The sequence below is a fragment of the Lagenorhynchus albirostris genome, chromosome 1, assembly GCF_949774975.1.
Source record: "Lagenorhynchus albirostris chromosome 1, mLagAlb1.1, whole genome shotgun sequence".
Lineage (NCBI taxonomy): Eukaryota > Metazoa > Chordata > Mammalia > Artiodactyla > Delphinidae > Lagenorhynchus > Lagenorhynchus albirostris.
The window spans coordinates 121,667,211-121,691,395 of NC_083095.1; the positions used below are offsets into that span (position 1 = coordinate 121,667,211).

Genomic DNA, 24,185 nt, shown 5'->3' on the forward strand with positions numbered 1-24,185 from the left:
TCCATGGGGTCAACAAGGCAAGAATTGCCCCATTCTGTAGACGAAAAATTGAGATGAAGTGATTTGCCCAAAGACAGACTTTGGCTTAGTAACAGAGTTACCTTGCCTGGGTCACAGGACCTCCATGCCTTCTATTTCATTATTTATCCAGGAGATTTCATGCACGCTCGTATCCTCCTTCTCCCATGACCTCCTTGAAGGCAGGGACCATGTCTCATTCACCCCTGCCTTGTCCACAATGCCTGGCATAGAGCAGGCCCTCACATGTTTCCTGAGCTGGATTCTCTTACTAATTTTCTGCTTGTTCCTCTCCAGGGAAGCATGCACCTATATTAAACCCCCTAGTTTCTCTCTATTCCCCCACATAATTTTCTTTTTCCTATAAAAAGTAAAGAAAAATGATGTTACTTGCTCAGGTTCAAAAGTTACCCTCCTAGCTTTCTAGTGTACCTGCGTGAGGTTTTGTTCTGTTTGGGGCCGCTCATTGAAAAAGAAATCCGGTTGCTGGCCGGTAGCCTGGGAGACGATCTGCTGAGTATGGAGTTTCATTGCAGTTCACGGGACTCTCTGCCAGCGTGTGATGGCTGTGTCCCCTGCTTACATGGCTAGAGACGTTGTCAGAGCAGCCTCTGATCTCTGTGGCTTGTGAGTGAGAGAGGGAGGTGCCATGTGGCTGGGCACCAGGACACCCAGTATCAGGCACGTAGGCAGCAGGCTCCCTTCTGCCCTGTAGCCTCTGTGTGAGCAACGTCATTGCTGATCTAACACTGCACTTTCTTTTCGCTGGCAGCTACTGCCCAGGCTGTAATTTTTCAACTTGTTCTCAGCTTTCACACTCATGCCAAGCACTCTGCTGCCAGAAAACCTCTCCTGGGACTGACTCTTCCAAAAGAAGCATTTGTTTCCAGCTACCATCAAAATGTGACTTTTCTCTCGGGCTGTGACTTTGCTTCTTCCGTGGATTAGATTCCTCGCGTGATCATGATAAAGAAGATCATGTGTATCTCCCAGTTTGTTTTTCCAACTAAAATCAAGGCATTATTTCTTTCCAGTTCATGAATTTTTCTGTTTGAGGCAAAACAGAAGTGGACCAAATTTCTGTTCTGAATTGTAACAAGAGATGAACGTGGCACGGCTCAAAATGCCTCTCGTGCTTTCCAGCTGGGCATTATTGAGGCCCAGAGTACAAGACTTGCATTACCCGAGGACCAGAATTTCTTTCAGGGAAAATGTCAAATGCGTGCAACCGTAGAGGGAGGAGCAAAATGAACCCCATATCCCTGAGCTTCGACAACTAACAATCCACAGCCTGTCCACCTTCATCTCTACCACACCTGCTCTCCCCTATCCCTGGATAATTTTGAAACAAATCCAAATATATTTCGTCTGCACATATTTCAGTATGTCTCTAAAACATAAGGGCTCTTAGAAAGAAAGCACAATACCATTACCACACTTAAAAGGTTAACAATTCCTTAATATTATTAAATCCAGTCAGAATTCAAAATTTTCCAATTATCTCATATCTTTTTAAAACATTTCTTTTTACAAACAATAAATGCTGGAGAGGGTGTGGAGAAAAGGGAACCCTCTTGCACTGCTGGTGGGAATGTAAGTTGATACAGCCACTATGGAGAGCAGTATGGAGGTTCCTTAAAAAACTAAAAATAGAACTACCATATGACCCAGCAATCCCACTACTGGGCATATACCCTGAGAAAACCATAATTCAAAAAGAGTCATGTACCACAATGTTCATTGCAGCTCTGTTTACAATAGCCAAGACATGGAAGCAACCTAAGTGTACATCAACAGATGAATGGATAAAGAAGATGTGGCACATATATACAATGGAATATTACTCAGCCATAAAAAGGAATGAAACTGAGTTATTTGTAATGAGGTGGATGGACGTAGAGACTGTCATACAGAGTGAAGTAAGTCAGAAAGAGAAAAACAGATACCGTATGCTAACACATATATATGGAATCTAAAAAAAAAAAAAGAAAAAAAAATGGTCAGAAGAACCTAGGGGCAAGATGGGAATAAAGATGCAGACCTACTAGAGAATGGGCTTGAGGACAAGGGAAGGGGGAAGGGTAAGCTGGGATGAAGTGAGAGAGTGGCACAGACATATGTACACTACCAAATGTAAAATGGACAGCTAGTGGGAAGCAGCCACATAGCACAGGGAGATCAGCTCGGTGCTTTGTGACCACGTAGAGGGGTGGGATAGGGAGGGTGGGAGGGAGGGAAATGCAAGAGGGGAGAGATATGGGGACATATGTATAACTGACTCACTTTGTTATAAAGCAGAAACTAACACACCATTGTAAAGCAATTATACTCCAATAAAGATGTTAAAAAAATAAAATAAAATAGGAATTTCAGAGTTAAAAAAAACATTTCTTTTATTGAAGTATAGCTGATTTACAATGTTGCATTAATTTCTGCTGTACAGCAAAGTGATTCAGTTATGCACATATCTATACATTCTTTTTCGTATTCTTTTCTGTTACGGTTTATCACAGGATATTGAATATAGTTCTCTGTGCTTTACAGTAGGACCTTGTTGTTTTCATATCTTTTTAATGGTGGTTTGTAAAATTCAGGATTCGGAGAAGGTCCACATAGTGAAGCTGGTTGATGTGTTATGGCCTAGATCTCAATTTGATGGCGCTAAACCTTGTCAGAGGACAAGTGGCCCCGCTCTTCCAAGGCTCAAAATCTCAGAGCCAGGCTGGCTCAGCCCATCCTTTGCCCTCGGGGTGGGTCATGGCGTCCCAAGTTTCCACCATCACCACCACCACCCCGGTTAGGCCCTTACCAGGTCACACTGCAGAGGCTCCACGCGGGGTCCCCGCCCCAGCCTTTGCTGTTGCAGCCAGAACCAGGTGTAGCCCTGCTCCCGTGGTACCACCCATCCGTCCACTCCCTTTCTCCATAGCACGCCCTGCCCTGCCCCCGCCCCCAATAAAACAAAGCAGAACCGCAGCCATACCCACCGCAGTTCGCCCCCATGGTCAGGCCAGCTCCACCATCCTCAGACCAACCTTCACAAATGTTCTTATGCTAAAAATCTGCTTACAATGCTGCCTCCTTTCCTCTCTACCTTTCCAAATCTTGTCCATCTCCAAAATCCAGCTCAAGTCCTGGGCAAGCTACTCCAGCACTTTCTTCCTGCCTTGAACTCCTAGGCCAGATTACCCAGCTTCCTACAATGGTACAGTGCCTTGAATTGTCATTTAGCCATCTCACCTGTGAGTGTTACTCTAAACCCGTTCCAGACTAGAACTCTGTCTGTAAGTTTTGAAGACCTTTGGAAGCCTAGAACTCTGTCACGTCCCTCCCCCGTGTCTGAGCATATAGTGGCATTTCCTAGACACTTAATGAATTGATTTGGAGGGTTTCTTAAGCTCATTTCAGAAATCTAGCCATAAAGGGATGGGAGAAGGGTGTGTGGGGGTGTGTGTGTGTGGTGTTTATAGGAAGATGAGGGTGACGAGAAGCATTTTTTATTTTTTTAATGAAGAGACTTGAGCACACTTCCACGTAGAAGGAAAGGGGACTAGAGAAGGAAGGATGGTTTCAGGAGAAGGAGGGGCTGATTCATGGAGTGTGGCCCTTAGAAGACAGTGGGGGAAGGGTGGACCCAGCCAGCAGAGGTAGAAATCACCTCTGGGCTGAAGGAGGCACTCCATAAGTGTTTGCTGAATGGATCAGACCAGAACACTGAAGCCTTCCTGGAAAGGAAGCCCATAGAGTAAAAACCCAGTCAGAAATCCTAGAACTCAGCAGGCCTGCAGAGGTGATCAGAGAAGAGGATGGCTGTGGGATGACAGACAGTCTCAGTTTCTCACATTCTGAGATGCATGCAGCCCAAGTACACCCATGAGCCTAAAAGAGTCAATGTGATTTTTAAAGTGAACCTGTATTTGGCTATTTTCTTACTACACCTTATGTCTTGTTTTAAAATTTAATACAATTTCAAAGCAGGTACAACAGTAAAGAGCACAGTAGCATGGCCCCGTGTACCCGTCTCTCCATGACTAATCTAGTTTCATCCATACCCCCGCCCTATCCATTCCCCCTCCACTGGATTCCTTTGAAGAAAATCTATGGATGCATATATATAATTATAGGTAATAACTCTGTAAAAATACCCACAATATCATCTTCACATCTAAAAACTGTTAACAATGATTTTTTTTTAATTTTTTAAAAAATCTTTATTGGAGTATAATTTCTTTACAATGGTGTGTTAGTTTCTGCTTTATAACAGAGTGAATCAGCTATACATATACATATATCCCTATATCTCCTCCCTCTTGTGTCTCCCAGTGGTTTCTTTTTGTTGTTGTTGTTGGGGGTAGGAGTTTATTAATTTATTTTATTTATTTTTGCTGTGTTGGGTCTTCGTTTCTGTGCGAGGGCTTTCTCTAGTTGCGGGGAGCGGGGGCCACTCTTCATCGCGGTGCACGGGCCTCTCACTATCGCGGCCTCTCTTGTTGCGGAGCACAGGCTCCAGACGCGCAGGCTCAGTAGTTGTGGCCCACGGGCCTAGTTGCTCCGTGGCATGTGGGATCTTCCCAGACCAGGGCTCGAACCCGTGTCCCCCACATTAGCAGGCAGATTCTCAACCACTGTGCCACCAGGGAAGCCCCCAATGGTTTCTTAATGTCATCAAATATCCAGTGCAAATTCAAATTTTCCCAATTGTCTCATAAATCTTTTTTGGTTTTTTTCCCTATTTTTTAATTGAAGTATAGTTGATTTACAATGTGTCAGGTATATAGCAAAGTGATTCAGTTATATATATATATATATATATCTTTTTCAGATTCTTTTCCATTGTAGGTTATTATAAGATATTGAATGTAGTTCCCTGTGCTATAGTCTCATATATTTATGAAATAGTTTGTTTGGATCAGGGTCCAAATAAGGTCCATGTATCATGACTGGTTAATATGTCCCTTGAGTTTCTTTTAATCTATAGGTCCTCCTTTTATTTTTCTCCATCATGGGTGTATTTGCTCTGTACATACATATGTAGAGACTCACTACTGCCTTGGGCAATAACAATTCATGCAAGTAAATGAAGGGTAATTTTATTATTTTATAATCTGTTTGCAGACATGGTATGGGGTAAGTAAAACACTTTATGGGTTGAGCAATTTCTTATATTTATACATTTACGACATATACGTTACAGCATGTATTGTAATAATAAAAGCATATAGGGCTCCTTAGAAGATCAGAACTATGTAATTACTGGTACAGTTTGATTGCTGTTTCTCACTGATTACTCTTTCTCACTGACTGCATCCTATGTGCTTAAGAATAACAAAAATTCTAGTGAAAATAAATATTGTTTGTAACTTGACTATATCCGACAAGTCTGGACAAAAAAAACCCAGTATTCATTATTATCCTATTATGACGTTTACCTTTTGGGGCCTAAGTCTGTCCCTCAGACCTACCTGGCGCCTCTGACATTTGTGGTAGCCACACTCTTGGGGTAGAGCCCTCAGTGTCTATGTGAACGCCTAGGCAGCCCATCCTGGGCCACCATCCCCAGGGCCTGTCTCTTTAGACTGGCTACCGAAATGCAGTCAGATCAAAACTTGCCCCAATGGATAAAACCACAGTGGCAAGGTTTTACACATTCTAGATGTTGACACACCTTTTTTTTAACCAACAGTCAAAGTTTTCGTATAATAAAAGCTTTTGGTCGGGCTTCCCTGGTAGCGCAGTGGTTGAGAGTCCGCCTGCCGATGCAGGGGACACGGGTTCGTGCCCCAGTCCGGGAAGATCCCACATGCCGCGGAGCGGCTGGGCCCGTGAGCCATGCCCGCTGAGCCTGTGCGTCCGGAGCCTGTGCTCCGCAACGGGAGAGGCCACAACAGTGAGAGGCCCGCGTACCGCAAAAAAAAAAAAAAAGAAAAAAGCTTTTGGTCAGTCCCCAAGGTTTGTTTTGTAAGGGAATCTGACTCTAATAAAAATGCCCCCAGTCTGGCCATGTATACTTATATGAAAATGATCACAGATTGTGTATCAAATTTGAATACACGATTAAATAGATTATATTTGCAATTTAAAAATGAATATTCAAATGTTGAATAAAAGAGAAAATTGCTAAATACCCTCCTTGGAGTGCTATTTAGTTTTGAAGTTCATTCATTCATTTCTTCAACAGATGTGCCTTCTGTGGGCCAGGCACTGTATTTAGTATTGAAGATACAGTGGAGAACACAACAGATCTGGTCTCTGTCCTCATGGAACTTACATTCCAGTGGAAAAGCCTGATAATAAATTACGGATAAGAAAACCAATACATAAGTAAAATAATTCCAGTCTGCAGTCAATGCTATGAAGGAAATAAGCAAGGGCTATGATGGAGAAAAATGGAGGGACCACTATGGACCGGGTGGTGCAGGCAGGCTTCTCAGAGGAGGCACCATTAAAGTTGAGACTTAAAGGATGGGACTGAGCCCACCATGAGTCAAACCTGGGGAATGGCATTCCAAAGGGAGTGCACAGAGCACTCAGAGACCCTGCTGCAACAGAGAGCTTGTATATTTTATGTGTATGTGATGTAAAGACTCAGAATGAACCCAGGGTTCATCTGGCTTCCCCCTGGCCAGGCTGGGTGCTGCCCTACAACAAGGCTGAGTGGGAGTCATTCAGCACCCGCTCAGGTACACTACCCCGTCTGTTAGAAAGGTCCTCCTTTCAGGGGGCTGGGACCCAGCTCTCTCTGGGGGGTCACCCATCCTTCGTGGTCCTGTGGCTGGAGCCATAGAGAACACAGCTAAGCCACAGGACCCCATTCAGAAGGGAAGGCAGCCTCTGTATCCTCTCTAAATCCATCTCAATGCCACACATTCTGAGGATGTTGTTAGGATGCAGAAGTCACATTGTTAAAATATGTTTTATATATATTTGACAGCTCCTGCAGTTCACTTCTGAAGTTGATTAAAAGACACATGGCTTCCCATAAAAGTCCAGTGGGTTCAGCTGATCAGTAGTGTGGGGTTCCCACAGCATCTGCCTTGGCTGGATTCTTGCCCCCTGAGCCCAGGGCCACATTGTGCTGACTCTGCCTGTTTCCCTGACAGTCAAGTGGAGAGGCATGGCCATAAAGCCCGAGATCCCGCCCAGAAGGAGAGGAGGCTAGCAGAGGGGTGGGTTGATGATTGACAGGTGATGTCTTATGGTTTTATTATAAACAAACAGGGGTCAAGGAACCAAACTGGCGTTGAAGCCTTTTCTTTGTTAATATTACAAGTGAATCAGAGACAGGGCAGAGCAAGGGCTGGAGAGTCAGTGTTACTTACTATTTACAAAGCTTAAAGCTGGACTGCCATAGCAGGCCGATTCTGCTTCCTTGGTTTTTACTGTTACAGATCAAGAAAAATAGGAATGTTTTCTAAAGATGCTGTTAAGCCATACTTTATATCAAACTTTTCTCTTTATTATTTCAATATTTGTTTGGGTCGACTTGAGAGGGAGGAGACTGGGAAAGGGTAAATTCCTCCCAAGCCACTCTTTGGCATCCTTTCTGCTTTAGCCATGGCAGTGGGGCCCGTAGTGCAGGCTGGGGAGCGAGAAGAGGTGAGCTGCAGGACTGGGGCCGCCAGCTCAGCTCTCTGCTAAACCTTGCGAAGTCCTTCCCCTCCATCTTGCCATACGTAGAGGGCCCCTCCCCCTCCAGTAATCCCCTTCCAATATTGCTGGGGTGGAGAGGAGAGGGGAGGTATGGGTGTAGCTAGAAGAAAAGGCTTTGCGGTCATTTACCCTTTGGCTTCCAGGCATTTGTCAGGTCCTTTCTGGAGGAAAGGCTTTTATAGGGAGGAGGGTGAGGTTTCCAGGATGCCAAAGATAAATGGTGACAACTGTTTGCTTTTGCTCCTGCATCTCTGGCACCCTCTTAGGTCCTGTTGCCTTAGAGAGCGTTCGTTGTGGCGAAGCTCTGCCCACCTCTTTGGACTCCTCTGAGCCTGCTCTCCCCTCCCCTTTTTATTGCAGCAATGCTGAGACACACCAAGCTGCATCCCAGCTCCCAGAAACACCCTCTCCCTGCCCCTCTCACTCCCCCAAAAGGCAGGGCCAAGTGTTTCCCCACCCTCGATGCTCCTGTGGAGCCCTTTACACTTCTCTTTCCTAGAGGCACCTACACTTATCAAAATAACATTTTATACTTTCTACCCAGTAGACCAGTGGTTCTCAAAGCGTGGTCCCTGGACAAGCATCACCACCACCATCATCACCTAGGAGCCTGTTAGAAATGCAGATTCTTGGGCCTCCCCCCCCCGCCCCCAGACACCCTGACCCAGACACTCTGGGGGTGGTGCCCGGCATCTGTCATTGAACGAGCCCAGTGGGTGACTCAGCGCTCGCTGACGCTGACGGTTGGGAAGCACCGCACTGGGCTCTCAGCTCGTCCCATTCACTCCTGTATCCCTGACTCCTCCCACTGAGCCTGCACATCAACATGCTCAGCAAAGGGTTCCTGAACAACAACAGGCCACTAATAGGTTAGACAAGTTGCTAAGGTGGTAACGGCCTAACCCCAGTAGGGAAACCAAGCCGGGCCCATCACCTGTCAGTGCTCAGTACATGTTATTCTCTTTGATCTTCTTTGACTTGTTCACAAAGGAATTTTGGTCGATGTAAGCACACGAAGTCCCCAGAAGAACCCGACCTCCTGCCCTACCCTCCTAAAAAAAGAATATTAAGAATATTCTTTCTCCAAGCTCAGGCAAAGACCACCTCTGAATAGTATGAACTGCAGACACCATCTTTTTAATGCACTGTTATATGTGTAATTATGGAAACATAATTATGGTGTTTGAGGTCATTTTTCTTCAATGTTGACCATTAGGAACATAACTTCCTTTTCTAAATCTGTTTTCATGGCTCATTTCATGTCTTTAATGTTTTGTGTGTGTGTGTGTGTGTGTGTGTGTGTGTTAAAATATACATAACATAAAATTTACCATTTTTAACCATTTTAAAGTGCATTCGGTGGTGTTAATTACAGTCACACTGTTGTGCAAACATCATCACTAGCCCTTTCCAGAACTCTTTCCATCATCCCAAATGAACATTCCTGGTGGTGCAGCCGCTGTGGAAAACACTTTGGTGATTCCTTAAAAAGTTAAACATAGCATTGTCGTATGACCTGACAATTCTACTCCTAGAGTAGAATTTTGAGGCATATACTCAAAGGAATTGAAAGCAGAGACTCAAACAGATACTTGTACACCAATGTTCATAGCAGAATTACTCGTAATAGCCGAAAGGTGGAAATAACTCATGTGCCCATCAAGACATGAAGGGATAAATAAAATGTGGTATACGCCTACAGTGGAACACTGTTCAGCCATAAAAAAGCTCAGCTCATTTTAACATACAACTTCTTTTCCAGGAATCTAACCAACTAGATGTTTGAGGAGACCTGAGGTGACTTTGTGTATTTTCACATCTATCACAGAAGCAAACTTAGAGTAGACGCTCAGTAAACACTCATTGGTTGAGGAAAAGTCTCTGTATCTTACTTGGTCTAGACTCAGAACAGTTGGTGTCAGACTTTGGTGTGTATCAGAATCCCCTGGAGGACTTGTTAAAACACGAATTTCTTGTTAAAACACTCTCAGGGTTACTAATTCAGAAGGTTTGTGGGCTTCCCTGGTGGCTCAGTGGTTGAGAGTCTGCCTGCCGATGCAGGGGACGCAGGCTCGTGTCCCGGTCCAGGAGGATCCCACATGCAGCGGAGTGTCTGGGCCCGTGAGCCATGGCCGCTGAGCCTGCGCGTCCGGAGCCTGTGCTGCGCAACAGGAGAGGCCACAGCAGTGAGAGGCCCGCGTATGGCAAAAAAAAAAAAAAAAAAAGGTTTGGGGTGCAGTCCCAGAATGTGCCTTTCTAACCAAATTCCCAGGTGATGCTGGTACTGCTGGTCTGGGGACCACACTCTGAGGACCACTGGTCTAGCACAGTATTTCTCATCCCTAACTGCACATTGGAGCTTCCTAGAGCTTCTAAGTTTGCCCCTGGCCCCCGCCCCAGAGATCAGGTTTAATGGGTCTTGGGTGGTGTCCAGAGACAGGAGGCTTTAAGAAGCTGCTCAGGTGATTCTGATGTGCGGCCGAAGTTAAGAGTCGCTGATAGAAAGCCTTCATTACATCGACACCGTTGGGGCTGGAGCCAGGGCTTTTTGCTCTCTGGTGTCAAGGTAGGGTTTCTTTTTTCCAAAGTAATTAATTTTTTATTGTGGCAGAATATATATAACATAAGTTTACCATTAATTACATTTAGTATATTCACAGTGTTGTACAACTGTCACCACTGTTTAGTTCCGGGACATTTGCATCATCCCAAAGGAAACGCCACACTCACTAAGCAGTCATTTCCCCTCCTCCCCCCAGCCCTTGGCAACCACTAATCTACCTGCTGTCTCTATAGGTTTGTCTCTTCTGGGTATTTCTGATAAATGGAATCACACAATTGGTGTCTGGCTTCTTTCACACAGTATAATGGTTTCAAGGTTCATCGATGATGTAGCATGTATCAGTACTTCATTCCTTTTTTATGGCTGAAGAGTATCCCATTGTATGGATGTATCACACGTGTTTCTCATTTCATAGGGTTGCTTTTTGCTGTATTTTAAATACTTGACTGCAGTTAACTTGCTGTTCTCTGCTATAAAATAGCTGTTGACTGAAATAAAGCATTCACGTTCCTCTTGTGTGGGTTTTAGAAAGTAAACTGTCAACAGAGCTGGCGCGAAAGGAAGCTGGAGATAATACAGCCTGGTTTCCTGGAGACCAGGGTCTGGGGGACAATGAGGCTAGTATTTGTAACAAGCTTCTGAATGAAGAGAGAAAACTTCAAATAATCATGATAATAAAGGCGTGTTCCATGCAAGGTGATGAAGCAATGTTCCCTGGCAGCAAAAGGAAACTGATGGGAGAGCAAATAATGTGAGCAGAGGCTGCCCTAGTGACCCGCTCCTTCCCTGGCAGAGAGAGAGAGAGAGACTGACTCTGCTGCCAAAAAGCTGCTCTTCTCTCCCTTGCTCCCCCATCCACCTTCTCAGCACTCATCTTTGTGAAACGTGTGAGGCTGTCAGTGAGGACCCGAGACTGGATGGGGTGGCTAGACAACAGGTCAGGGGCCGTCCTGCATATCTAAGTTGGATGCGGCCCTGAACAAGCTATTTAGTTGTGGACTTTGATATCTATTTACTAGGACGAGAACCTCCCCTTCCCTCCTGCTCTGATTCCTCACCCCCTCTTTGCAACCAAACATCGTCCGGTCACTTCTGCATCTCCACTTCCTGCTCAGATCTCACTGCTTCCAGGCCCACATCCCACTGGATTCAAATAGACTCTTCAGCCCTCATTTGTCTTGCAGCCCTTGGCCCCAGTGCCTCCCCACCTACCCCACCCCATTTCTGAACCTGTCCTCTCTGGTTTCTGGGGGATACTGCTTTGTCTGAGTTATCTTCCCATTTCTCCTGCCCCTTCTCAGCTCTCTGTAGCTACCTGCCCTTAATGTCAGCTCTCCCTGTGGTTTTGTCCTTTTGGCTCTTCTCTTTCTCTCTCATTTACACTCCCCTGGGGTGACCTTATCTCCTCCCGTGGCTTCAGCACCACCTCTGCCCTGTTGGGGTTTCCTCCTGAGCTCCAGACCCATTGCCTACTGACCACCCCCATTGGATGCTCCATGGGTTCCTGAAATCAGACGTGGCTGGAGGGGGAGGCAGACGAGCAAACAAATAATTTGAAAAATAACCAAACCTACCATCCTTTCCTCTGTCACCCTCATCCTTCCAAAACCTCCTCCACCTCCTTCGAGGTTCTCTATCTCAGCTGATAGAACCGCCCACCCCCCAAAGGCTGGGAATCACACTCCACTCCTTCCTTTCCTTTGGCCCCATTTTTAGGCACAGAGATGTAACAATTTTACTCTTTTAGGAGTCTTTTTTTTAGGACAATATTTTTTCTTTATTTTTAATCTTTTTTTTAAAAATTGAAGTATAGTTGATTTACAGTGTTGTGTTAGAGTCAGGTGTACAGCAGAATGATTCAGTTATATATGTGTGTGTGTATATATGTATACATGTGTGTATATATGTATACTTGTGTGTATACATAGACGTGTGTCTGTATATGTAGATGTGGGTGTGTACGGAGACGTGTGTGTGTGTACATAGACGTGGGTGTGTACGGAGACGTGTGTGTGTATACGTATACGTGGCTGTGTATGTGTATATGTGTGGGTGTGTGTATGTATACGTGTATGTATATGTATACGTGTGTGTGTATACATATATATTCTTTTTCAGATTCTTTCTGAATTATAGGTTATTACAAGATATTGAGTATAGTTCCCTGTTTTATACAGTAGGACTTTGTTGTTTATTTTATATATAGTAGTGTGTTTCTGTTAATCCCAAATTCCTAATTTATCCCTCCCTCCCCCTTTTTTCCCTTTGGTAACCATAAGTTTGTTTTCTATGTCTCTGAGTCCATTTCTATTTTGTAAATAAGTTCATTTGTATCATTTTTTTGAAGATTCCACATATAAGTGATATCATATGATACATGTCTTTCTGTCTGACTTACTTTATTTAGTATGATAATCTCTAGGTCCATCCATGTTGCTGCAAATGGCATTATTTCATTCTTTTTTATGGCTGAGTAACATTCCATTGTGAATATATGTGTGTATAGAGATATGTGTGTATACATATATAATATATAATAACAGTATATACTTCTGTATATACTGTATTCTTCGTGCCAAAATGGACAACCTGAATCTCATGAGAAACCCTCAGACAAACCCAAATGGAAGGACATGCTATGTGATATCTAGTCTGTATGCTTCAGAAATGTCAAGAGCAGGAAAGGTCTAAAGAGATGCCACAAATAAATTTAGTGAATTATCCGGATTGACTCCCAGTTCAGGAAAAAAAGCTATCAAGGACCAAATTAAGTTTCTTTTAAACTTGGCCTTCATCTGCCCCTACTGGCATAGCCCTGTTCAGATGCATAGCTCCATGTCTGTAGGCCTCACTGGCCTTGCTTCTCCAGCCCTCCACTCCCTACGCTAGATCCAGATCCAGACGTTTCTCTGCTGAAAGTTCTTCAGTGGCTCCTCAGGCCTTCAGGCTTAATCCCAAGGTCTGGAGTGCAGCCCACAAGCCCGTCATGATCCCACCCCCCTCTCTAGGCTTTGCTTCCCCTACTACCGTGTGTCACAAAGTGGGGGTGGGAGTCTTAAGACTTCACCCCGACTAACAAGTTAGCCTGCCACAGTTTCACGGATGCTGGTAAAGACACGAGACTGCTGAGTCAGAGATGGACAGTTTAATACTCACAGGGATAGCAGAGTGACATTTGCAGCTGTTTCTCAAGCCCCAGTTCCATAGGGTGATGTAACCAGGGCCTTGTAACGCCTCCACTTGCAAGCTGCTCTGCATAAGGAGCGTCCCTCTCAGCTTAGGAAACCCCAGCGTGTAAAGGGGGGTGGTTAGCAAACTTGCCCAACCTTTGCCTCCAAGAGAGACATGATTTTACTGGACAGCAAACAGATCTGCTCTCTGCCCTGGAAGGAGACACTGCCTTATCTATACAAGATGACTTGCTACATAAACATCTTTGAAAAGATAGTCTGGAACGAAAGCTGTTGGAGCCTCTGCTCACAGACGCAGGGAGAATCTTTTCCCTACCACTTCTCAGACACTGAGCTGCTGCCATCCTGATTCTCTGATTGCATCCCACACTCTCATCTGGTTTCAGAGCTCTGCTGCCTGCAGCGGAATGCCATTTTCATCCCTAAAACACACACCACCATGCACGTAAACATACACGCACTCTCCTTGCCCTGCTAACTCCTTTATCTTTCAAGAATCAGCTCTTCAGGGAAGCCTGACAGCCACCGTCACCCCCAAATGAAGGAATTCTGCCCCACCTTTGTGTCCCCAGGGTCAGTGTACGTTATCACAAGACTTAATCTGTTCCGTTGTCATTACCTGTTTACACACCTGCTTGCCGCTCAACCCTCAGTGCATGGAAGGCAGGGGCTGTGTCCTGCTTGTCTCTGATCCCCAGTGACCAGCCCACAAAGGGAATCATTAAGGATTGGTCAAAAGAATAAGTGAATCAGTGAATAGACTGTTATTTTAAAGCTGCTAGCAGTTTCTTCCTGTCACTTGAGGGGGAGTAGAATGTAAAAAACGGACGAGGATGGAAAATCTTCATGTGGGAAGGGGCAGGGCAGCTGGGGAGGTCCATAAGCATTTTCTGCATTCTGAGGGAGGGACCAAAACTTTGTCCCACTCCCCCTGTTGCAGGACAGAGCACTTGGATAAGCCCTCTTAGTGACCCAGACTTGAGGCAGGTAACTACCCAGCATTTCTGTGAAAGCTCAGCCCCGGCTGTAACAGTCCAAGTGCTGGCGTTTCAGGCTGAGGTGCCAAGCGTTCTGTCTAGTGATCCAGTGATCCAAATAGGGTGCGTCTTTAACTGGTCTGTGCCCTTGCAAAGAGCACTGCCTTTCTAAAATAATGGATTTAGCTGTCCTGGACTGGAAGGTTGTTGCCTCACCTGTGGTGTTATTTCAGACTAAGCCAGTGGTGCTCAGGAGTGATTTTTGTCCCCTCGGGATGTTTGGCAACGTCTGTGGAGACATTTTTGGTGTCATAAGGGGGAATGCTGCTGACATTCAGTGGGTAGATGGCTGGCCAGGGATGCTGCTAAACATCGCACAGGGCACAGGACAGCCCCCAGACAAAGAATTATCCTGCCCCAAATGTCAACAGTGCAGAGGCTGAGAAGCCCTGGACTATTGTGATTGTCTCGGCTGGGCCACGCAGAAGGAAAGAGCAGATCACACATTGCAGAGGGTGTTCTTCTAGAAAGAATGAGGTGCTGTCTCTGTCAGTCATCCTGGGGCAGGAAAGAGGAATGGAGGCCTAACCTCAGGGGAGGGGAAACACAGTCAGGTCTCCAGGCCAGGAGAGCAAGACTGGTGCGTACATCCTGATGGTAGGAAACCCCCAGGGACAGGGACGATCATTGCCTTCGGGGAGTACTGATGACAGAGACATCTGACTTTCCTCTTAGGCTGTAGTTGCCTGCGTCACCCTGGGACCTCAGTCAAATTTTGTTAAACTCCAAAGCCTAGTGAGTTGTTGTTTTTCTTAAAGCTACCATTTAATGAGCACTTACTACATGCCAGGCATCATTCTATATCAAAGGTTGGCTAACATTTTCTACAAAAGGCCAGATAGCAAATATTTTAGGCTTTGTGAGCTGTATGATCTCTGTCACTACTACCCAACTCTGCTTTTGTTTAAAAAAAAAAAAAAGGCAGCCATAGAGAATATGTAAACAGGTGAGTGTAGCCGTGTTCCAAGAAGATTTTATTCACAAAAACAGGTGGTGGACTGGATTTGGCCCATGGGCCATAGTTCACCAACCCCCATTCTATATGCTTAACAGGTATTAATTAATCTGCGTAACAACCCTACGACAGAGGCACTATGTTCTCATTTAGCAGATGAGGTGACTGAGGCACAGATGTTGAGTAATATGCCCAAAGTCACGCGCCAGTAAGCAGCCAGGCTGCCACTGACCCTGACCCTCATGTTCTCCCCAGCAGCAGCCTTTGGAGGGTCCAGAGCCTGGGCGGCAGCAGCAGTTATGAGGTGGTGAGAGGGGACCAGCAGACAAGCCCTGGCGATGGTCCAGAGCTAGAGGGGAGAAGCAGCAATGGAGAGATTTGTGACCTTGTAAACATTCCTGGGGGGTCTGGAAATAACAGAAAGAGGGGATCTGGTAAAAGACGTGAGCTTTCTGCAGCTACCCACGGGGGAACCTGACCTAAGGGAGGCTAGCTAGTCTCTGAACATTGGCCTGCTGTTGAGCCCGTCCTTCACTTACCAGCTTTCACAAAGAGGAAGTCCTTTCTGATATCTAACCTATAGCGCTTTTGCTGTTATTTAAAGCTGCTCCCTCAGTTTTCCCTTTTAGGGGGAAAACTTGCTGTTTGATGGTTCTTCTCACACCTGAAAGCCTTCATCCAGTTCATCCAGGCTACTTCTTTTTTTTTTAATTAATTAATTTATTTTTGGCTGTGTTGTGTCTTCGTTGCTGCACACGGGCTTTCTCTAGTTGTGGAGAGCAGGGGCTACTCTTCGTTGCGGTGCGCGGGCTTCTCATTGCGGTGGCTTCTCTTGTTGTGGAGCACGGGCTCTAGGCACGCGGGCTTCAGTAGTTGTGGCACACAGGCTCAGGATTTGTGGCACGTGGGCTCTACAGCGCAGGCTCAGTAGTTGTGGTGCACGGGCTTATTTGCTCCGCGGCCTGTGGGATCTTCACGGACCAGGGATCGAACCCATGTCCCCTGCATTGGCAGGTGTATTCTTAACCACAGCGCCACCAGGGAAGTCCCCATCCAGGCTACTTCTGTCTCCCTTCCAGAGGGGTGTGAAGTGCAGTGGGAAGGTCAAGGGCTTTGGAGCCATTGGCCAAGCTGCCAGTCACAGCTCCACCACCTACTGGCTGTGTGACCTTGAACATATCTCTTAGATTCCCTGAGCCTCGCTTACAAAATGAAAGTGGCAGTACCCACCCGGCAGGACCCCAGGGCTGTTGGGAGGAATAAACATGGTAGCGTAGTGTCTATTTGTGATGGACTTATAAGACGTGCTGGTTCCCAGGCCCTTCTGAATGGAATTGTCTCAATTCCTCCTTTCCGCCGCCCCCCCCCCGCCCTTAGGGGCTGTTTTCCAACATTTTAGAGCAAGTTCTCCTTTTCACGTCTCCGGAAAACAAATCTAGGGCTCCCTGCCTGGCTCCTTTTACTTCTAATGAGATATGCATGGTGATGTGGCATTTCGTTTCAGACTGGTTTCACCTCTGAAATCCTGCCATCCCAGATCAAGTGCCACCTTCTCCCTGGTGCCTTCCCTCACTCCCAGAGCCAAAAGTAAACAGAGAAACAAACCATTCTTTCCTCGTTCCCTCAGCACCTCTCCTGCACTGGGCTCTCTGCCTCTGCCCGAGCAGCCCCTTGGGGGAGGCTGTCACTCCCCACATGGTGTGCATATGTTCTCCTTCTAGGTAACCCCCCTTGGGGCCAGAAGGGGCTCCTGCTCAGTCCCGTACCCCTCGAACACTGCCTTGCTTGCAGCAGGCTCGTGCTCAAAAACCACCAGGGAGGAAAACGTTCTCCAGTGATCATTCAGCACGTTAGCCTTTGCTGGAGAGTGAGCACTTGGTTATTAACCCCAGAGGATCCTATGCTTCTCAAGGCAGTTAAGTGAAGGAAGAGCATCAAAGTCCTGCCGTTCTCCATTGTTTTCCCCACGGCGTAACAAGGTTTCTGACCGGACATCTTTGCACACCCAGTCTTCCCTGCAGACCTCCCATGCTCAGTTTTACTCAGCGCTGGGGCACTCCCTGTTCCATCCTTGCTGATAGAGACATTTAAGCATTACACCAGAAGGTTCATCAAGAGCTGGGAGGCTCTTGGGAAACTGCCGAAAGGAAGCACTGAGGGGTGGCTGTAAGTTCTCACCCAAGCACCGCTCCAGGCAGTGGGATGTCAACACACATTCCCGTAGCTCAGAAACCGGCGGAGAGGCTCACTCCAAGTTCACGGTGTAGGAGATGGAGGTGTGAGTGTCGGAGGTGTGGACACATCTAAGAATGTAGATACACGTGAACGTGGATGCATGCGAGCACACGTATGTGTGCATGTGTAAATGCGTGCATACACCTCTCCTGAATCACCAGGACCGAGCACGGGGCAGGCAGCTCTCATTCAGTCTCTGCTGGGGCTCCTGTCTTGCTGCGCTCGCACGGTGTTCCTCACCAGGAGCTACTTCCTGCCCTTCTCCCCACCCCCAGGTCCACCCACTCTCTTTGATCTGCTTTTCTTCTTCACTTACGTGTGTCTATTCCCAGTTCTTCCTTCCAACTCTCATCTTTCTGGTTCCAACCACCACACTCCCTCAGCTGTCCATCCTACTCCCAAGAATCCGAAAACGGTGTTGATTCATTACTGTCCCTGTAGGACCTCTGACATCTCTCCCAGCCGTGTGCTGCCTACAGTAACGATGACTTGACTGTATTGATTTTTTTCCCTGGCAACCACACTGGTCTTTGATCTACATTTCCCTTGAGTGTGTCACAAGGAACCATATCAAATGTTTATTTATGTCAACAGGTATTAAGTCTGTTGTGTTTTCTTTAACCACTAAGGCTTTTACTCTGATGTAGGGAAGAAAAGCAAGTTAATTTGGCATAATTTGTTTCTGGCAAGTCTATATTATTTACTTTTTCAAAAAACTCACTGCATTTCCTCAATGGCTTTTGCGCCGTGTTGTGATGCGTCGTGTAGGGTGCACGGTGCCTGGCATAAAATGAGCATCCACCAGATGGCTGGGAGAATACACGAGACGGAAATCAGGAGACACAAATTCCAGTCCTGGCTCAGCTTCTCATGCTTGGGCCACTTGACAGCTCTGAGCTTTCCTCGCCTCATCTGTAAATGAGTGTGGGGCTTGGCCACATCAGTGCTCCCCACTAGGGTCCCACCTAGGCAGCAGTGGCAGCCTGGATGCTGATTTGAATACTTCACGAAGCCCAACAGAGATGGGCTCTCATCTACAATCAGGCTGCTCCTGCCAGTTGCAACATTAGATATCGTACGTTTCTGGCTGAGTTATATCAACAGGTCAGGACCCCCACTGCCCCTCCCGTGGTTCAGACCCCTATCCCCCTCTCCTGCATCTGGCCCCCCTCCTTCCATGTTTCACACTCAATTCACTCTTTACTTTGTAGCCACAGTGATCCTTCTAAAAGGCTTATCTCAGCTTTCCACCTAGAACGCTCCAGCTGTCCCCCTGCTGTCTCCAGAATGAGGTCCCAACTCCTCAGCCAGCTCACGGGCCCCTCACTCTGGCCCTGGTCCATCTCCCCAGCCCCTGCGCTCCTCACTGAGGTCCCTGGTAGTGCCCAGAACCTGCCAACCTAGGTGATCATTGCACAGTCTGTCCCTTAACCCTAAAGGCTCTTTCAACCCCTGCCCTTTGCCTGGCTAGCTCTTACATGTCCTCCAGGTCTCAGCTTAGACATCACCTCCTCCAGGAAGCCTTCTCTAATTCTTTCCCAAGTGAGGGCACTCTTTTCTGTGGTTCATCTCTCTGCTTTGTAAGGCCTAATTCACTGTCTCCTCCCAGATTCTCAGTCTTATTCATGCCTTATTCATCATTTCCTCAGCACCTAGCCTAATACTTGGCACTTTGTTTTTACTCTATAAATGTTTATGGAATAAATGTGAATCCTTATCTTGGGCTAACTAAAAACTTTGATTGGTTTTCAGATCTGTCTTTGATTAATAATAAATGGGAGAACTAACTATTTCATTAATAATTTGTTAAACCTTTTAAACAATGGTATCCATGGAGGAGGGCAGAATAAAAGAGTGATGCATGTGTAGGGTACCATTACTCTCAGGTCCCTTCTAGGTAATAATTCCAGAAATTTATTTGTATAACATTTTGGCTCAGGATCATGAAAAACACCTATAAACTCGAAGGGCACTATCAATGAAGAACCTTTAGATTTGCAGGTCATAGGAGAATAGACAGTTACTCACGGTGGAATCACCAGTTTGCCTCTGGGCTTCCTGGTGGGCAAAGCCAAAAGGGGAAACAGTCATTTGCATGACTGCCTCAGACCCGCTACAAAACCTCTTTGTTCCACAACCTTCACAGTCACCTTTTCTCCTTTCTCCACTTCTCGTGCAGTTCCCAGAAGATGGAGTACCAAGGAGAGGCCTCCCTACAAAAGCAGCAGGCGCCATTTGCCAGTGTCACCATTCCCTGCTATAAGCAAGTCTCACCCTCATCATAACCAAGGAGCCCTTTCTAAGCCAACTGTCCCAAAAGGTGGGGGCAGCATGACCATCTGCCCTGAAGCTAACCACGGGCATCCTTACGAGATCTGCATGGGTCTCCTATTCACCCAGAACTCATACAGCTGATCTAGTCACAAGTTAATGATTACAAACTCATTTAAAAAGTTAAGATGAGCTAAATGAGCCATTTTATTTAGAGTCATGCCAGTTCTTTTTTTTTTATATACTGCAATTTTATTTCAGTCGCACAAATGAAGTTAGCATGTAGGAAATTTAAATGAAACAGTACGGTAAAAATAGCAGAGAACCAAAAACTCTAATAAGGAAGTCCACCTAAAGCATGAGAATTCAACATTCATTAGTGTTTCATCTTCAGTTTTGATTGACACTTGATGCTTGCAAATTTTGAAACAAACTTTGAGATCATGATGACTATTCTGAAGAGATTTCAGCACCAGCACTAAGGTTTGTACATTCAGTTGGTTTGCAATTGACTTGTTAGCCATTTACACAGTGTATAGTACAGATTTGTCACAGGTCAGGTCACAGTGTTGAAGGAAAGAAGTACCTTCCTGTAATTAGAAAGGATCCCTTAAACTGCACTCAGCTTAAGACATGCAACGTACAAAAGCACAAAAACCATCATAATATTGCGGCTCCAAGGAACATAGTTTTGATAAGGAAAGTAACCTAAGCTTCTGCTTCCCGTTTTAATTACTGAAATCTCTAACAATGACAAAACTGTCACATAGGACAGTTACGTCAGTCCTGAGTCAACCTTTATGGACATGAGGAGGTGGCAGCTCGTATTTGTTCCTTCCTGGTTGGCAAAAATTAAATGTTTGCCAGGTCACTGGAAAGCTTGTTCCTTAAAGGAATACTTTTGTGAGTTAAAAAAAAAAAGAAAAAGAGCCCGTCTATGGGAATTCCCTGGCGGTCCAGTGGTTAGGCCTTGGTGCTCTCACTGCCGTGGCCCAGTTCAATCCCTGGTCAGGGAACTAAGATCCCACAAGCCATGTGTCTCAGCCAAAAAAAAAAAAAGCACCTAATTTATTTTGTTTACAAATACTTGTCATACTGGTCCAACACCACTAAAAAGTGTAAGTGAACTGTGGCTTGACTGAAAATTGAAAGAAGTTACAGTTCAAAATCTAATATGATTCCCCATCATTCCTATATGCTGTGTTGGACAGCATGCATACTAGCCATTATTTTTACATTTTCTTGCCCCTACTGTTTCACTATTTAATTGTTGATGAATTAAATCATTTCAGCTCCTTTCTCTGTGCTCTTAGCATCAAACAGGGTGCTTCTTGGTATTTGTGGAACAGCTACCATATTTCATTGCTTCTAGATGCCGTGGATTATAAGATATATCCCACTTACAGAGATGCTAAAATAAAAAAGTTGCATCTTAGACTCAATGAAATACCGTCTTTGTCCACAGCAGGTCCTGGCTCTCTTTTTTTTTTTTTAACATCTTTATTGGAGTATAATTGCTTTACAATGGTGTGTTAGTTTCTGCTTTATAACAAAGTGAATCAGTTATACATATACGTATGTTCCCATATCTCTTCCCTCTTGTGTCTCCCTCCCTCCCACCCTCCCTATCCCACCCCTCTAGGTGGTCACAAAGCACCGAGCTGATCTCCCTGTGCTATGCGGCTGCTTCCCACTAGCTAGCTATTTTATGTTTGGTAGGAGGCAAGAATATACAGTGGAGAAAAGACAGCCTCTTCAATAAGTGGTGCTGAGAAAACTGGACAGCTACATGTAAAAGTATGAAATTAGAACACTCCCTGGCTCTCTTTCTTGGCCATGCGGTGTGACCCTGGGAAGAGTCTGGCTGTGCTCTTGGGCTCCGCAGTCGTGCCTGCACCCTTCACCCCTGTGGCCGCCCCTGCAGAGGAAGACAGTAACAGACCAGGAGAGAGGGCCCCTGCTCCCTTCAAGGAGACGTGGAGCCTGCTGAGACAATCTCTGGTCCATTCTCCGTGGAAAACGAGACCTTCTAGTCTCTGCCCAGGGCGCCTTCACACACCTGCTCTGAATTCAGCCTTTTTGCTTTCAATCTTTCTTCTAAGCTGGTTTACCCCACGGGCTCCTCTCTCTCCCCCTGCTGGGGTTGGGCTGCCAAGGGCTTTAACTGGCTTCTGAATGCCTGGGGCTTGAGACCAGCATGAAGCAGAGAGGGCAAGTTTGAGCACAGCCAGAGGCCTGACGGAGCCCCTGGCAGGACCCCCTCCCAGCTCTCGCCAGCCAACTCTCAGCCTGCAGTTCCAAGGCTTGTCTCTGCCCCAGGCGGGTGACAGTCCCTGCACGGGGCTGGACTTACGTAGCTCAGAGCCCTGGTAGCCCAGCTCCAGATTTCTTCCCAGCTCCACTCCTGAACCCTAAATCAAGGCTCAGCCCAGAGGCTCAGGGGGGAGTAGCACCCTGCCCCCGTGGCTGGGCAGGGAGGCAGGGCGTGCTCCAGTGACTTCAGCTGCGTGGCTGAGGTGACCACGGCTATGGAACCAGATATCTGGTGCCTAGATGCCAGGAAAGTTCCCCGGGGCGATGAGCTCCAGCTCGACCCCTGGTCTGAAGGATAAGGCTGGGAAGAACTTTCTGGCCTGTGACGCCCGTGGGACAAGGGCTTGGCGCCCTTGGGGTTTTTTTGCTCAATCACTTTTTTTCTCACAAGGGAAACTCCTTTTGTTTGTTCAGAATATAAAAAGAATACCTCCTCACTGTTAAAAACTCAGGCAGTTCAGAAAAGCACGAAGAAGTAGATCCTTTCTAACAAAACTCAGGTTTGTTTGGTATTGTGGAGTTTACCAGGCATTTCCCCATCTATTAGCTAATAGAACTCCACCATAACTCTGTGAAGTAAAGGGAAAGAAGACGATTAGCTACACGTGCTCACTGTTCGCCAGGCACTGCGAGCCTGCTTCTGTGTATTATTTAATCCTCGCCATGACTCTGAAGCAAAGCAGAGTTTCTCAAACTTGAGTGTGTATCAGAATCACCTGATGGGCTTGTTAAAACAGACTGCTGGGCCCAGCCCCAGAGTTTTTGATTTGGAGGTAAATCTGGGCAGGGCCCGAGAATTTGCGTTTCTAACAGAGTCATATATGGTGCTTTTCTTGCTGCTAAAAGAACAGGCGGTGAAGGGTTTGGGTTTTTCCTCCCAGGCTCCTCCCATGAGTTTCACTTGTAGTTCTGAGTGTTTGGGAAGGGCATCCCAAGCCCCAGGTGATGTTGGTGCTGCCCTTCCAGGTGCCACTGAGGTAGATGCTATTACTGCTCCCATTTTGTAGTTGAGAAAACCGAGCTCCAGAGAGGTTGTTACTTTCCTAAGACCATTTATCCAGAAAGTGGCCTAGCTGCTATTTCCAGGAGGTCTGCCTGGTTCTGGGCTTTGTCCACTCTCCACTTCTTCCTCCTGGTTTTCTGTCTCACCCGTCCCTCGCCCCCCATGACACTACACCCGCCTTTAGGAACAAATGCTAGCTTCCCTAGTTTTTCACCCAGCTGGTAAGGCCAGCTGTGAATATGAACATGCAGGCATTTGGGCAGCTACAGGCCAAGATCCTCCAGAACACACAAACCTCAATTCTGCAACTCAGGAAAGATGAGAAATCATGACGCGCGGGTAGACCACACCACATCCAGGCAGACCCTGGATGTCACAACTTCAGTTAGAAGTAACTGGAACCATAGCACAGATTTAATAAATCACAGCGGGTTGGACTGCTAAGCCTCGAGGGAAATCCCCAAGACACAGGGGTTAGGGATTCAGTTCCCTGGTATGAAAAACATGTTTTGGCCTTTTTTGTTCTCTCTCCCTCTTTCCCATAAGAGTCCTTTGTGCCTCTTGTCCTTCATCCTCAGGATGGCAGTGGGAACGGGGGAGAAGTCACTGGGGTATTGTGAGTTGTCCAGGCCTCTACCTTTGGTAAAGACGACAGTTCTCCGTAATAAAATCAGCCTATTAATTGCACATGCTCCCTAACTGCTGTTCTAAGTTCTCCCTTTAGCTCTAATTTAATCTGTTTTTTATACTGCCTTTGAGTGTGAAGGTCACACGGTGCCTTTGCCTACTACAAAAGTAAAGCTTCCTAGCTTCCTTGCATGTGTTCCATGTCTTGTTCTAGCTTGGGAAGGATGTCCCGAACCCCAGAGATAGTTTGTTTATAGTAACTTAATATTCCAGCAGATGCTGGACAGAAGTGGGTGGAGGTGGGAGCCTGGAGAACCAATGA

At 46.3% G+C, this 24,185-nt stretch overlaps 2 protein-coding genes across 4 annotated transcripts in view; one reads left to right on the forward strand and one right to left on the reverse strand.

The window, feature by feature from the left end:
- The window catches only part of APH1B (aph-1 homolog B, gamma-secretase subunit), a 107,708-nt gene that overhangs the window by 74,652 nt on the left and 8,871 nt on the right, over positions 1 to 24,185 (forward strand). Inside the window, exon 7 of one of the 2 annotated variants that reach the window (XM_060151476.1) lies at positions 19,829 to 21,093. The exons of the other annotated variant lie outside the window; for it this stretch is intronic. The gene's annotated coding sequence lies outside the window, so the exon portion shown is untranslated. Of the gene's footprint in view, positions 1 to 19,828; positions 21,094 to 24,185 lie in introns of those variants that run through there. 2 annotated transcript variants of the gene reach the window in all.
- CA12 (carbonic anhydrase 12) overlaps positions 1 to 24,185 on the reverse strand; it is a 60,437-nt gene that overhangs the window by 23,371 nt on the left and 12,881 nt on the right. The gene's annotated exons all lie outside the window — the stretch shown is intronic.